This window comes from Lynx canadensis, chromosome C1, assembly GCF_007474595.2.
Source record: "Lynx canadensis isolate LIC74 chromosome C1, mLynCan4.pri.v2, whole genome shotgun sequence".
Classification (NCBI taxonomy): Eukaryota; Metazoa; Chordata; class Mammalia; order Carnivora; family Felidae; genus Lynx; species Lynx canadensis.
The window spans coordinates 192,088,890-192,105,690 of NC_044310.1; positions in this window are offsets into that span (position 1 = coordinate 192,088,890).

Here is a 16,801-nt window from a genome sequence, read left to right on the forward strand (position 1 = left end):
GTTTTACCCGCTTATCCAGCATTTAGAAAAGGTTCGGGTTGAAAGGAAGTTTAGCAATCATTTAACTCACCTCATTTTATGGATGAGGAGGTTAAAGCTCCAGGAACTTGATTTTCCTGGAGTCTAAGCCCCATCATTGATTGCTGCTTCATTTCATCCTCTACTGCCCTTTAGCTTGGGTCTCAGCAGATCTGGATTCTGGCTTCAGATTGGACGGCACTTAGCTTTGTGGCCTCGGCCAAATGATTTTAACCCTTATAAGCTTCAGAATGAAGTTTGAAAATCTTTGACTAAAGAAACCAAAATTCATTCTTTAAATGTTTTGTGTGTATCTGTTGCTTCTAGTGGCTTAATTATGGCTCATAGTCAAAGGATTGGACAATTTTTTTTTTTTTTTTTTGAGAGAGAGGGGGACAGAGGATCCGAAGTGGGCTCTGTGCTGACAGCCGAGAGCCCAGTGCGGAGCTCGAGCTCCCAAACCATGAGATCATGACCTGAGCCAAAGCTGGACGCTCAACTGACTTGAGTCACCCAGGTGCCCAGGATGGGACAGTTTTATGAATACTTGTAATTACCTTTTGGGGAAGTCGTTTTCTTGCATTTGTACCAGTTGTCGTGGTACATAAAAAGGCATTCCTCTTTAGGTATACCAGTGTCGGCACTCTTCGTTGGTTTTTTGGTCTAAAAACAATCTTGTGAGACTCCAGGTATGGTGAAGGGGAAACGTTTAAGTAATAATATATAAGTCTTCTCAGGATAGAAACATTTACTTCCCATTCCAGGAGGATATTTACATATTCTCCTTTTCTGGTATTCAGTGGATCAAAACAAAAGAAAACAAAACAAGCGAAAAACCCAACCACCACAACCCCGGTTTGATTTCATGGACTCATTTCTCATACACTGAGAGGTTTCAATAAAAGGTGGGAGTTTATACATTCAAATTCTGACTGCTCTTGATCAAGTCACAAAACATTTTGTATCTTAGTACCACTAACTCCACTCTAGAAAGGATTGAACCAACCTATTTACTGTAACAACCAACCAAAGCATGAATGTGAAAGTTAGAAGTTGACGTGTTTATATAGACGGCTTGCTTCTGATGTAGTCTCTGGTAATCGGTCTTTCACCTCGTGAAAGAAATTAGGTGATTAGAAAAGACTTCCATGTTCTTTATACCTGATTCTGTGTTCAGACTCTGAGCTTTGTGTGTATTTGGAGCAGTGTCAAGATGATTATTATGATTATTTTATTCTTGGGCTTCTTTAAAATGTCTACTTATATTACATTCCATCAAGTATACACAAAGGTGAACATCAAGCTGAGGGGAAAATATAGATGACCATATTTTTGACAGCTAGCTAAAGAAAGAGCTCCTGTAAGTTGGTAAGAAACACTAACATAACAAAGAGGGGCGCCTGGGTGGCGCAGTCGGTTGGGCGTCCGACTTCAGCCAGGTCACGATCTCGCGGTCCGTGAGTTCGAGCCCCGCGGTCAGGCTCTGGGCAGATGGCTCGGAGCCTGGAGCCTGTTTCCGATTCTGTGTCTCCCTCTCTCTCTGCGGCCTCCCCCGTTCATGCTCTGTCTCTCTCTGTCCCAAAATAAATAAAAACGTTGAAAAAAAAATTTAAAAAAAAAAAAACAAAAGAAAAATGAGCAAAGAGCTGATCAACATGAAAAAATTTCAGTCAACTACTAATCAGAGGACATGCACATTCAAACAAATGATGTATGTTTGCCTTTCAAATTAGCAGTGGTTTTTTTCTTTTCCTTTTAAGAATTACAATGCTGCCATAGGTGTAATGAGGCACACACTTGTGTATACTGCTGGAGGAATGTAAATACCTTTGTGGGATGCATTTTGTGGCTTCCCTCCTGGATTTAAAAAAAGAAATAGCTTTATTGAAGCATAATTGACGATGAACTGCGTATGTTTACAGTGTACAATTTGATCAGTTTTATCAGATTTTACATATAAAATATCACCACAATCAAGATTGTGAACATATCCACCACCCCTAAAAATTTCTTCCTTCTTTGCCTTTCCCTTTGTTCCCTGCAAACCACTGATCTGCTTTCTGTCTCTATGGAATGTCCTTTGGGTGCATACATCCAGATCTTAGAAATATTGATATGGATTGAAATTGACCAGCATTAGATTTTTAATGATCTTTGTGCCTATATGCATACAGAGTATATACGTGATAAATATTTGTATTACTCCTGCATTGTGTGTAAGGATTCTTATCGCTCCATTGATGTGATATTTCACCACATATGAGCCAGACATTGAAAATTATGTGTGTTCATCATTACTGGAATATATATACTCTCTAAGCTCTTGCTACTCAGTGTGGTCCATGGACCCATGGTGTTGGCATCATCTGGAAGGTTGATAGAAATGCAGAATCTTGGGACTCATCTCAAGACCTACTAACCAGAACCCATATTTTGACAATATCCCAGGTTAATGTATGCTCATTAAAATTTGAGAAGCACTGTTCTAAGACATCATTTTAATAGTTGTAAAATATCTGGATGTGCTACAATTTACTTGACGGGGAAAGTTTACAATGATATTAAATGGAAAAGCAAACACCAACTCCATATTGGGATCCAAATATTATTTTTAAAACATGCAGCTTAGGGGTGCCTGGGTGGCTCAGTCAGTTCAGGGTCCAACTCTTGATTTCAGCCCAGATCATAATCTCACAGTTCATGAGTTCGAGCCCTTCATCGGGCTCTTCATTGACAGTCCAGAGCCTGCTTGGGATTCTCTCTTCTTCTCACTCTGCCTCTCTCTCTCTCTAAATAAATAAATAAACAAAAAAAAATTTCTTAGCAGCTTATATAATGCATAGTAGTACAGAAAAAGATAGGAAGGAAAGAGATGGAGAGAATGATAGTTCTGAATAGAATTGTGATTATGGGGACACCTAGGTGGCTCAGTAGGTTGAGTGTCCTACTTCAGCTGGAGTCATGATCTCACAGTTTGTGGGTTGAAGCCCCACATCAGGCTCTCTGCTGTCAGTGCAGAGCCCATTTCTGATCCTGTCTCCCTCTCCAACGTGACACCCACGTTGTATCTCTTTCTCTAGAAAATAAACATTTGGGGCACCTGGGTGGCTCAGTCAGTTGAGTGTCTGACTCTTGGCTTTGCCTCGGGTCATGATCTCATAGTTTTGTGGGTTCAAGCCCTGCGTCAGGCTCTGCATTGACAGCACGGAGCCTGCTTGGGATTCTCTCTCTCCCTCCTTCTCTCTCTGCTCTTCCCCTACTCGTGCTGCCTCTCTCTCCAAATAAATAATTAAACTTTAAAAATAAACATTTAAAAAATTTAAAAACAGAATTGTGATTTTTATTTTCTTCATACCTTATTTTTCATATTTGCAAGAATGAATATGTATTACACTTAAAATCAGAAAACAAATCATGAGTTCATCTCCATCCGTTCTTAATGTTTGATTCTCCAAACAGCATTTTAGCAATTAGTGATAACCACCAAGAGCTTACTTAGTGTATACCTAGAATAATGGGGGGATATAAAGAAGTTAAGACGGGGATCCTCTGGGCACCTGGGTGGCTCAGTCGGTTGAGCGTCCGACTTCGGCTCAGGTCACGATCTCGCAGTCCGTGAGTTCGAGCCCGCGTCGGGCTCTGTGCTGACCGCTCAGAGCCTGGAGCCTGTTTCAGATTCTGTGTCTCCCTCTCTCTCTGCCCCTCCCCCGTTCATGCTCTGTCTCTCTCTGTCTCAAAATAAATAAACGTTAAAAAAAAAAAAAAAAGACGGGGATTCTCTCAAGTTGCTTATGAGATAAGATGCCATTTTTGTTTGTCAAGAGATGTGCGAAAAGGCCCAAAGAACAGGGAAGAGGAGGTCAGAGGGAAAGGGTCACTGAGTTGGGTTTTCAGAGCTGGCTGTACAGAGGAGAATGAACAAGGTTGGGTAACTTACAAAGAGAGACTATATATAATCTGAAAATTTCTTGCGGGTTTTTTATGCGATGGAACAATAGTGATGGTGGTGGTGCATGTAATACATTCTGCTAACTAAATTTTAAAAGGGAAAGGAGACAAGAGCATGATCCTCTGCTTAGAATGTCAATGTGGCAAGTAAATAATTTTCTTAAATTTACTGTGAAATCTTGTAGACTGTGGCTCATTCTCCTCCATTCCAAGTCCTCCCTTTTTAACGTTGTGGTGCACATAGAAAATGATAGTGTTGGGCACCTGGGTGGCTCTGTCTGTTAAGCGTCCTACTTTGGCTGAGGTCATGATTTCACAATTTGTGAGTTCGAGCCCTGTGTTGGGCTCTGTGCTGACAGCTCAGATCCTGGAACTTACTTCGGATTCTGTGTGTGTCTCTCTCTCTGCCCTCCCCTACTCACACTCTATCTCTCTCTCTCTCTCAAAAATAAATAAACATTAAAATATATTTAAAAAAGAATGAGATTTGGTAAATAAGAAACTTTAAAAAAAAAAGAAATTGACAGTGTTTTCATAGCACAAAGCTAAAGATTATTTTGAGATTTTTATTTGGAGTTTAGTAGAACAAAATATTGTATTTTCTCCATACGCTATAAGAACTAAAATCAGTAAAATCCAAAGTATTTGAGAGGAATATTGATTTTGTGCAAAATTCCCAAATACATTTTTTAAAACGCCTTAATGAGAAACTTGATCTTGCTTTCCAGACTGTTAAATATCAAGTTGTATGCTTGAAATGGCTATATCCAATTCTTGATCAAGATATTTTAATGACGAGCTCTTCGAATTCTTGGCAATCACCATTGACGAGAAACTTGGTTTATGTAAGTAGCTGCTGAAACAATTTGAAACCATTTTTTAAAATCCATTCAAAAATTGAAAATTCTATTTAAAGCCTAATAGCTCTTCTCGTTCTGCCATTGACAAATGAGAAGTGGTTTTTTGTGTGTGTGTGTGCTAATACAAATGGGTTTGAATTGCAATTGAATTTTTTTCACACCAGGTATTTCCAAGTAATGATGAAGTTCTGAGCGCGTGTGTGTGATACACTTTTAACCCACTTGCGGCACATGGATGCGCTACGGCTCGCGGAGGGGCCCAGGGAACTGAAGTCTGTACATTTCCTAAGCACCCCCTTACGGCTTGAATTCCAGATGTGACCTGGTTTCCTCCAAGCAGATGTTCCTGTTTGAGATTAGGAAGCCCAGATGAGATGGAAACCATTATGTCTGCTCTCTCTGGCCACGACTGTGGAGCATCTGATTTTTCTGGATAGCAAATAGGGCATGCTCCAGCGGGATGTGGGGCAGCGTTCTGCCGGTAGGTTCTGTGGCCTTAGAACTAACAAGCAGGCAGCGGCACCGTGATTTTCCGATGTCCGTGCTGTGGGCAGGGCTAGGAGCTCTTCTGGACAGCCAGTTCCGGGCTGGTGGTCCAAGAGTCACACCCGGAAGTCAGACTAAAGGCTGCTCTGTTAGCTCTCCCAATCATCTTGTAAGAAAGAGGAAGCAAGCTCTGTGGATGGCCAGAAGTAACATCCAGTCACTGGTGTTAAGCTTAGATGGAGCTAGATGGGTGGCTTTCTGTTATCAGCTACCGAGTGATGGATAAAGGTACGATAACAGATCGATCGAGCGACTAGCTATCTATCTAGTCGAGCTAGCGAGCAGCGACCGAGAGGAGCGAGCGAGCAGCGGAGCGAAGCGAGCGAGAGAGCGAGCGAAGCGAGCAGCGAGCGACCGAGCGGAGCGAGCGAGCGAGCGACCGACATATCCATCTCATATATATCTATCTAGCGAGCTAGCATATCATCGATCGTATCTATCTACCGACCTAGCCATCTTATCTATGTAGGGATCGATTGATCTATCGAGTCTATCTATCTTATCTATCTATCCATCTTATCTATCTTATCTATCTATCTATCTATCTACCTATCCATCTTATCTAGCGATCTATCTAATCTATCTATCTATCTATCCATCTTATCTATCTATCTATCTCTAATCTATCCTATCCCAGAGCCAAAAATGGGATACCTTTTTAAAAACACTTTCTGAATTTTGCTCTGAAGAATCTCACTCAAGGCTAGAGACATCCATTTACGTTACTAATAGCCACCAGTGCCATCCATGGATGCTGCCAGGCTGGTTTTACACGTCCTCACCCTCAGGGGGTTCTTTAGACAGCAATAAATTTTCCCTGGCAGTTGAAAGGTGAAACCAGCCCTCCTGCCTTTATATTCTACTCGTGCACCCAGCTGTCACCTGTCACCATACTTCTCCAGTTTTCAACTCCGGAAGCCCACCAGTTCCATCTCAGGTGACCTCTGTACGCCAGGACCCACGTCACCCTGAAGAGGGAAAGAATGGCATCTAACTTTTGCCCACTTGTTTCAGGAAATCCATTCGTCTTTTTTGTGAAAAGTGCCACAAATGGGGAAAGACGTGGAATTTGATAAATATGTACTTTCATCTTAAAAGTCATGACTTTTAAGTTAAATTAGACAAAAAGCCAACGCCATCATAGTTTGGGGACCTTTGAAGAGCTTCGATGTCACGTAGGCTCATCAGAAAAGACCCCATCTATCTTATTAAATGCTGGTCTCAAGGAAAATCACAGTTAACTGAAACGAGGCAATGCCCTCTTCACCAGCTTTCGGTGCAAATCAAGTTGCATCCGCTCTGCCGCTGCGGGCTGCAGTCGACAGGGGCTCACACAGTCCAGTCCTGGATGGGCTGTGCCTTTGATGCGCCTCCTCTTCACCCAGCTGCCCCTGGGCAGGACTCTGTGCACGCTGCAGTGTTGTAAGAGAGCGCACTCCCTCAATGTTCTCCGGGAGAGCCATGCTCCTCAGCCATTTCTCTCGAAGCCCCGCCTCAAGCCCGGGCAGTGAACTCAGAACAGGTTTTCCAGGCTCAGCCTCCCACCTTGCCCAGTAATATTTCTTGGGTGATCGTGGGTAACCGTGTAGCTTTAAAGAAAAACAGAGGCGAGCAAGGCGGTGCTGGTCACAGTTTGGAGAATGTGGACGTAAAAGTACCTGTGAATTTACTTGCTCATTTAAAAAAAAATAAATGTGCTCTATGCATTTCTAAGCCAGAGTGTCTCACGTGGCACTCTTTAAAGAAACACAAACCCAGCAAGACAATCTAGAAGCCACATTTCATTTTGATTTTGACACCCATGTGGTTTTTTTAAAATTTAAAAATATTCTTAATTGTGGTAGAATACACATATTTTGGAACCAATTTTTTTAAGTTTATTTATTTTGAGAGAGAGAGAGAGGGAGAGTTAGCCAGAGGCAGGGGAGAGAGAGAGAGAGAGAGAGAGGAGAGAGAGAGAGAGAGAGAATCCCAAACAGGCTCTGCACCATCAGCACAGAGCCTGATGCAGGGCTCAAACTCATGAACCGTGAGATCATGACCTGAGCTGAAGTTGGATGCTTAATGAACTGAGCCACCCAGGCGCCCCTGGAACAGTTTTTTTTTTAATTTATTTTTTTATAATTTAAAAAATTTTTTAAATTTATATCCAAATTAGTTAGCATATAGTGCAACAATGATTTCAGGAGTAGATTCCTTAATGCCCCTTACCCATTTAGCCCATCCTCCCTCCCACAACCCCTCCAGTAAGCTTCTGTTTGTTCTCCATATTTAAAAGTCTCTTATGTTTTGTCCCCCTCCCTGTTTTTATATTATTTTTGCTTCCCTTCCCTTATGTTCATCTGTTTTGTCTCTTAAAGTCCTCATATGAGTGAAGTATATGATAATTTGTCATTCTCTGACTAATTTCGCTTAGTGTAATACCCTCTACTTCCATCCACATAGTTGCAAATGGCAAGCTTTCATTCTTTTTGGTTGCTGAGTAACACTCCATTGTATATATACCACATCTTCTTTATCCATTCATCCATCAATGGACATCTGGGCTCTTTCCATACTTTGGCTATTGTTAATGGTGCTGCTATAAATATGGGGGTGCATGTGTCCCTTCGAAACAGCACACCTGTATCCCGTGGATAAATGCCTAGTAGTGCAATTGCTGGGTCGTGGGGTAGTTCTATTTTTAGTTTTTTTGAGGAACCTCCATACTGTTTTCCAGAGTGGCTGCACCAGCTTGCATTCCCACCAACAATGCAAGAGATCCTCTTTCTCCACATCCTTGCCAACATCTGTTGTTGCCTGAGTTGTTAACGTTAGCCATTCTGACAGGTGTGAGGTGGTATCTCATTGTGGTTTTGATTTGTATTTCCCTGATGATGTGTGATGCTGAGCATTTTTTCATGTGTCGGTTGGCCATCTGGATGTCTTCTTTGGGAAGTGTCTATTCATGTCTTTTGCCCATTTCTTCACTGGATTATTTGGTTTTTGGGTGTTGAGTTTGATATGTTCTTTCTAGATTTTGGATACTAACCCTTTATCTGATAGGTCATTTGTAAGTATCTTCTCCCATTCTGTCGGTTGCCTTTTAGTTTTTCTGATTGTTTCCTTCACTGTGCAGAAGCTTTTTATTTTGATGAGGTCCCAACAGTTCATTTTTGCTTTTGTTTCCCCTGCCTCCAGAGACGTGTTGAGTAAGAAGTTGCTGCAGGCAAGGCTGAAGAGGTTTTCACCTGCTTTCTCCTTGAGGATTTTGATGGCTTCCTGTCTTACATTGAGGTCTTTCATCCATTTTGAGTTTATTTTTGTGTCTGGTGTAAGAAAGTGGTCCAGGTTCATTTTGCATGTCGCTGTCCAGTTTTCCAGCACCACTTGCTGAAGAGACCGTCTTGATTCCATTGGATATTCTTTTCCTGCTTTGCCAAAGATTAGTTGGCCATATGTTTGTGGGTCCATTTCTGGGTTCTCTATTCTGTTCCATCGATCTGAGTGTCTGTTTTTGTGCCAACCCCTGGAACCATTTTTTAAATGCACCCACATGAGTGGAATCATACAGTATTTGTCCTTTTGTGTGATGGCTTATTTCATTCAGCATAGCATCTTTCACATTTATCTAGGCTGTAGCATAAGTCAGAATTTCCTTCCTGCTTAAGTCTGAATGGTATCCTATTGTATGTATGTACCACATTTTACTTACTCATTCATCCATCCGTGGACACTTGGGTTGCTTCCATCTCTTGTATAATGTGTGTGGGTTTTTTCTTTTTTTCCCAGAAACGTGTTATTCTCTTGAATGTCAAACTGTTTTAAGTGTCGGTTTCTCATTTCCTAAGCATTTGCATACCCTAAAGATTACATATTTCTGTCCCTATCGATCTATTATCTTTCATCTTCTCTCCTATGAGTCTTTAGTTGTTAATTTTAGAACTAAGTACATGTTACTGTAGTATATTTTATGCGTCCTGATATCCTTTCACCATGGATTTAATATTTGGAAATATTTGTCACATAGAACAAATTTGATGACCGAGAGGATGCTTATGTTACAATAGCAATGACCATTTACAAAGTGCCTCCTATAAGCCATATGAGCACTTCACATCCATAATCTCATTCATTCCATACCACAACTCTGTTTGGTGGCTATTAATAAATATTAATATCATCTTATAGATGAGGAACTTGATACTTCAGGACTTTAGTGACTTTCTTAGGGGTACACAACTAGAAAAAAGACTGACCTAGATCCACAACCCAAGTCCGTGTCACCCCAAAGCTCGTGCAGGTATCATTGCACTTGTATTTCTAAGACTTTCCTGAAGATGACATTTACTTCAATTCCTCATGAAAATACCAACTCCTGGACTATTTCCCACATGTACTGAATCAAAATCGTCAGAGGATGGGCCTGAAAAACGTACACTACTTGACATCAGGGAATCTCTGCCAGGTTTTCATTAAACACGTGACATCATATAACAGGAGATTGTGTGGTGCAACTCACAGCTCTGCAGGCAGTTTCCATAACAGACACTCAGAAGTGTTATGAGTATTAGTCGTTAGAATGACAGTACAGGCTTCAAGGTGACTCCTTTGAAAGACAATAGTTATTTGAATGTTCTGCCTTATAATCATTAAAATGAGCAGCCTCACTGCCATGTAGGCGCAACTCACATTAAGATAAAGGGATAGCATTTTGTAGTGGAAAGAGTAAGACAACCCTGGTCTCGGATCCTGGGGAAGTTTCTCAAAACTTCTCCAAGCCTTGATTTCTTCCTATGTAAAATGGGGATGCTAATGGCCAATTTGAAGGACTACCGTGTACATTAGAAATAAATATATATATACCTTGTCATGTGGTAGGTGCTTACTAATTGGTAGTTTATGTAATAATAAAGCCAATTTTCCTCGGTGATTATAAATGTGAACCACAACCCGTGGCAGTGATCATCGTGTAATAAATTAGTCCACGAGGGTTTCCACCTGACGTAAGTCTGGAGCTGAATCTAGAAAACTGTGTTCAGAGAAGCTCCTGTGCGTTTCTCATGTAGATAAGGAGGACTGTAACATTTTAAAAGGAATTTTATAGTGCAAATAGCAAGAAATGAATGGAAATGTCCCCTAGGTGGTGCTGCATCATCGTGAAAAGGAAAACGGGGAAACTTGGTATTTTTAGAGGTGACTTCCTTCTGGTTTGAATTTCAAATAAGAGCAGGACAGCTCCCTAGGAGGTCTGGGGAAAAATGACCAGGAAGAAAGAGTCTTTTTAGTAGGACCGAGTGTACAATACTCTTGCCCATCAGGTCTTGGGTTCTGTAGTTAGAAACAGGAAGCGCGGTCAGGCCAACTTTTATTCATTCCCTGTTGGAGCCGTGACTGATTTTGACAGATCGAAAACCATTTATAACACTGCTGTGGGAGACAGTTTAGCCTAGGATGTTAGCGCTGGCCCCTGCAGGGACTGAGTATGGGATTCGAGGGATGTGAAGACCCCTGGAATATTCAAATATATACGCTAATGAATTTTCAATGAGAGTAGCCCTTTATCGTTCTGTGCATATATATCACTGTGCATTTCTCAGCCGCACTTGTCCTTTCCAACCTCGATTTCTGGGCAACCTATTTTTTATTCGGCATCAGAAGCGATAGCATCTGGGAAGTGAATCTGATGAATTCTGTCTGGCAACCAACATCCTTCAGACTGCCAGATCCTGGGGGAGAAAACTGAGAGGCTGAGGAGTTGGTTCAGGGCCAGATATACCTGTCCTTGAGGTCCCGGTGATGGGGGAAGGAGGCTGGTCAAATTCGGAACTTCTGAAACTCCACTTCCTGAGTTCATTTCCATTTTGGCAAAATGTGACTTCGGTTTCCAAGAGAAAGGGTTCACATGTATTAACATGTCTCAGTTGCTGAAGTTGCTTTGTGTCCTCCACTAAAGCCTTCTGCCATCAATCCCTATCTCCCAACACATTTTCAAATGTGGTGTCTTTGGAAGGTAACCATAGCAACGGAGCTTATTCAGAAATGACTGAATCTAGGCAATAAAGGGAGAGGCAACCCCATGGTATTTTCACCGGAGATTCACAGGACACTGTTGATTCTAATAATTGCATAGGCTGAGTACTGTTGTCTATGTTCTAGGCACTGTGCTGCTTTAAGACATGTGACTCCCACAGCCGCTCTCCGACGTAGTCATCATTATCCTTTCAAACAGCTGAGAGAACAGTAGCACAGAGATTTGGATGACTGGTCCATGGCTGTACAGCTAGTTAGATCTACTGGGGCCTGAAATCAAAGGGCCTCCCATAGGCCCCACGTGCGCTGCCTCGTAAGGAAAGCTGGAGAGAAGTCTTTCCGTGTCTATTTTGCAGGTAGTCAAAGTGAGTCACAGAAACATGGAAATTGTTCAAGGCAACAGCTGTAGAACTTCTGCATCCATCTCACTAATACCTTTCTGTCACATGAAGCTTTCCAGCTCCCAAGGTTATCTTATCTGGCGCTCATAGTAAGTCTTTGTGATGATTACAGCATTTGTATCTATTTACAGACAAGGACATTGAGATGTGAAGAGGTTAAATGGCATTTCCCAAGGTCACAACTATTATTGAGGAATAAGAAACCAAATTCATCTCTAATTCCATGTCGACCTCCTAGATTTGGTGCTTTAGAAATATTTCATCGATCCATCTATCCATCCATCCACCTATTCATCCATTTCATAGGAATTTACGAAAGAATTAAGCGTCTTATGTATGTTTGGCAAGGCTTTCTGGGTTCACTTTAATTGATCAGGGATGAATTTTACTATCAATATGAGACCATTCTTGACCGGAGTCTTGTGGAAATACTATTATGAGTATGACTTTTACATGTCAGAGTTGTATACTCTAATTAATCTAAAAATCCATACTTCATGTGTTAGAGCTTTGACATCATATTTATCTCTATACATTGCCTAAAATGAAAATAGAGAAGGATATTATGCTTAAAACGTTTGGTTAAGTCAAAAGCTGACACGTCCTCCAGAGAAACATGATCTGTAATCCTAGCTAGAGCCACCTGCCACACAGGGAGCTGAGTGTACGGAGAGGAAGGGGGAGGGGATGGCTCTCGTCCTGGAGGGCATGTCTGGTGCCTGGACTCATTGTTCACTCGGTGAGGGACAGCCATGACTCATGGAGTGACACTCCCGAAATCTTGACTCAGGATTCTTTGGAGAGCTTGATGTGAGTCTTTTGAACATCGAGGAGGCCGGAGATAGGATCCTGACTCTGGCAGCACAACCAGGGGGCCAGTGGGACTGGGAGAGAGAACAAGATGGACAACAGCAGAAGCAGAGACTTGCTCATTACTAAGCTCGAAGAGGAAACCTTAAGTGCGTGAGAGATTAGAATGTTTAGAGAATAGTTCAGTAGATAACTTTTAATACTTGAACATGAGGCTGTTCTAATATCCAAGGGGGCCCCAAATGCTCCAGTGTATGTCTGAGGTATCCTTGCTGGGCGAGGAGGGAGAGGTGGCCGGGCGGGAACAATGGGCAGGGGAGGGAAGAAAATCGAGCTGCTTCCAGCCTAACTACGATCCACCCTACGATAGGCTGGTTTTCACCTTGGGAAAGCCTTTCAAGTGCATGATATATTTTCAAAGGAAATGCTGGATTTCCTTTCCTTGCTCCTTCACCCCCAGCAGCTAAGCTCACTCTAGAATCCATATCCTACGTGTTTTTCCTTTTAACTTCTGGTTAAAGAAAAATTTTCTGCCCTCTTCAGCTTGGTTTCACGTTTTCACATTAGGATTATTATCAGAGAGAAAGGATATTTCCATAAATTGCAGGCAAGAGCTGCAAACTCCCTCTCAGTAACTTTGTAGGGCCTTCAGGAGGAGGCCGGAATCTGAAGGGAATAAACATTACAATTAGAAAAAATTATTCCTTGCAACAAAACATCCTCTGATATTGCTTGTAATAGCATATGACGTTCCATGGTGCGGGGCCCAAACGAGAGGTATTCATCTGCAATTATTTATGCTCACCAGGGAAAGGATTTTTTCTATGTTTATTGTTTTATTCATGATTAACCAGCAGTGTAATGATAGGGTTATAATGATAACAACATGAAGAATGAAAATGTTTGAGGTGCAATTTGCAGGCAAGATGCTAACCCTAGAACCTAACCCGAGACAGGGAGTCTGTTTGTAATCGTGTGTATGTGTGCATGTGTGCGTGCACGCATGCACACATGCATATATGTACACGCATGTAGTACGCATGTGCATGTACGTGTGCATGCATGCATGTGCACGCATGTATAGGTGCACACGTGTATATGTGTGGGCACACGCATGCATGTACGTGTGTGTGTGTGTGTGTGTATGTTTGTCTGTCTCAGTGGAGAGGGGAGGGGATAAGTTTACCCTGAGTAAGGATGGGGTAGGAGCGGCTTGGGTGTTCTTTTGTGTCTTCCACAGGCTGCTTTGCATTCAAGGTCACGAGTGGCCCTCACAAGCCTTCTCCTTCCCTCTATCCCTCATACAGAATTGGAATTAATCATTCCCAGAGCTACAATGATCTTTCCTGCTTGTGAAGATCCACATGTAATTGTTTCTGAGAGGCAATATTTCTATCTCAAAAGTTCCAGCTTCCCAAGGGCTGACCTTGAATCATCAACACCCCCATTTCCCACCTTCTCAACTCTGGAACAGGGTTTGGTTCCACGGCTTGTGACTTTCCCGGGGTTTCTGGACCTGGCCCAGCAATACAAAATGCATCCCCTCCCCTTCAGGAAGCAGATTCTTTTGAGAATCTTCAGTCGTGGCGAATCTTCATCTTTTGTATTTGGCTGTGGTTTTCACAAATGGTTAAAACTCCTTCACAGCTAACATTGGTGAATGAAGTTGATAAAACTGAGTAGAACTCTTTTTGGCCAAAATGTAGGCTTAAAGGGATAATTCTCTCTTAAGATGTAAAAACTAGCTCTGGCAGCAGTCCCAAGGGAAAAACGTACCAAATATTTTGAACAATGACAGCATCATGGGAATGAATATATGGTGAGTTCCCAGGGAAACTATTTTAGACTCAAACCCACATATATGATATACAAAATAGAATAATAGCCACTGTCTTTTAAGCATTTTTCTCAAAAAGTAATTAAATAAAACAATCCAACATTGATGTATATGTTATTATGCCCATTTTACAGATGAAAAAACCCAGACCTAGATTCATGAGCCATGTGACTTTGAGCAAGTTATTGAACATTTCAGATTCGATTCAGGAGCCACATGTCATGTATTACATAACTTTATACAATCAGAGGACAGGTCATTTTCAAACAAATCTCATCAATTTTCTCTCAGTTTTATACTAAGATACAAAAGTGCCGGTACATTATACATAGGTAATTTTTTTTTCATTTTTTAATAAATTTCATCACAAATAGGACCCCCTCCTCTTTTCTTTTTTCTTTTCAATACTTTTCTTTCTTTTCCTCTTCTCTTTTTCTCTCTCTCTCCTCCTCTCTCTCTCTCTCTCTCATCTCTCTCTCCTGGTGTGTGTGTGTGTGTGTGTGTGTGTGTGTGTGTGTGTTTTGAACTGTAAAAAGGCAGGGGAATGAGAGGAAAGGCCATTGGGCTGATAATCAAGAGGCCTGAGTTTCAGCCTCTACCTCTGTCATTTAATTCTTTGGGTCTTGGTTTCCTTACCTGTATAACAAGGAGGTCATACAGATCTTCTCTAAGACACAAAGCTCTCCATTCTTTATGAATGATGAGCATAAGCCTAGATTTCCAATTCCAGCTTTGGCCAAAGGTCTTTCCCATTGCCCCAAACCACGATTTAAGCTCTTAGGCAAGCAAACTGTCATCCCAGAACGAAGAATACACAGTGCTTTGTAAATCAAATTCAACACTAAATTGCACTGCACATAAAAAGTTTTACACAGTTAAAATGTTGGCGTGTGGGATTTAATGAGCTCCAGATGCCTGACCTCTGGAAAGAAATGATTTTGGGAACCGTCGCTGTGGAGGAGTCGAAGGGCATCAGCATCTGGTGTGAGTTACTTGAAGTGAAGGGAATCGACCGCATTTTTGTATTATTGCCAAACTTGGGAAGGCAGAGATACTGTGTAGTTTGTGTGCTCACCTTCTGAGATAATGCCGACAGTCTTCCAAACTTTTTCTCACTCTTTGGGAAGTTGAGGAGTTGAGTGACTCCTGACTTCCTTCCTGCAGTTTTCCCAGGCTTTTCGTGTCCTCAGGGCCATTGGGTTTTAAGTCTGCTCTGAGGAACGCAGACTCTCCTGTTGGACATGGCAGTGACTTTGACCACTTGTACTTACCTTGGTTGCCTCTGCTACTCCTAAAGAGCCCTGCTGAGAACCCAGGTCTGACAGTGTCGTTCCTCTTTCTTATTTAAAATCTTCAGAAAATAAAATAAAATAAAATAAAATAAAATAAAATAAAATAAATAAAATCTTCAGGACTTCTCCTTGCTTATGCACACACTGCATGCTGTATGCATGCTGAACCTGCTATTTGAGATTCTTTGGTCATTATTCTCCATCCTTCGCATCCTGTGCTCTAGCCACGGGGGTCTTTGACTTTCCAATCTCATCTTTCCAAGCATTTCCATATGCCTCCTACTCTTCAAAATCCCTGCTATCTCTTCTCCACCTGGCAAACTCCTATATCAATGCAGCTCAAACACACATTCTCTGTGATGTCTCTCCTCATTCGTTCCTGCCCCATGTGCAGTAGGCTTTGTCATTTCTGGGTCCTGATAGCCCTTAGATGCAGTTGGGGCTAGGAAAAAGAAGTGTATAATCTCTCCCCACCAATAAGTTGGAGAGCTCTTCATGAGAGCAAACATGTTTGGTTTTTCCCTTTATTTTCTACAATAGAGTAGAATTGGCTCTCAGGAAGTGTCTGTTTAATGAACAAATGAAGGAATGAACACAAAGTCCTCGGAAACCAACAGGGTCTCAGTCTTTTAAAACCTCCCCACCATATTTCTCCGTCTTGTATATAATAATTCATATCTGACAGAGGTTATGCCGTACTTACATCTTTTTTGAAGGCTACTGTTCAAGAATAGGAAAACAACTAACATTCCTCTGACCTCGAGAAGTTGCTGCCAAACAGCACAGAGAGGAACAAATCAGTAGACTCACTTGTCTTCACAAAATGCTGTTGCTCCCTGAGCTCAGTGAGCATATGGACGCACACTTGTCTTAGAGATGTGCCTTGAATGCAGCCATTTTCTGTGTATAGTCTTGCAAACAAATAGGTCTTGCAACTTGGAAACTCATCAGAGGCAATAATTTAGGTCTTCCTGTATAAAATAGGATTTCATTCTGATATTTTTGTTTTTACCTTTATTTCCATCTATTTTCTAAGCCCTGAGGACCCCCCCCCCCCCACCAAGACATGAATCAGCA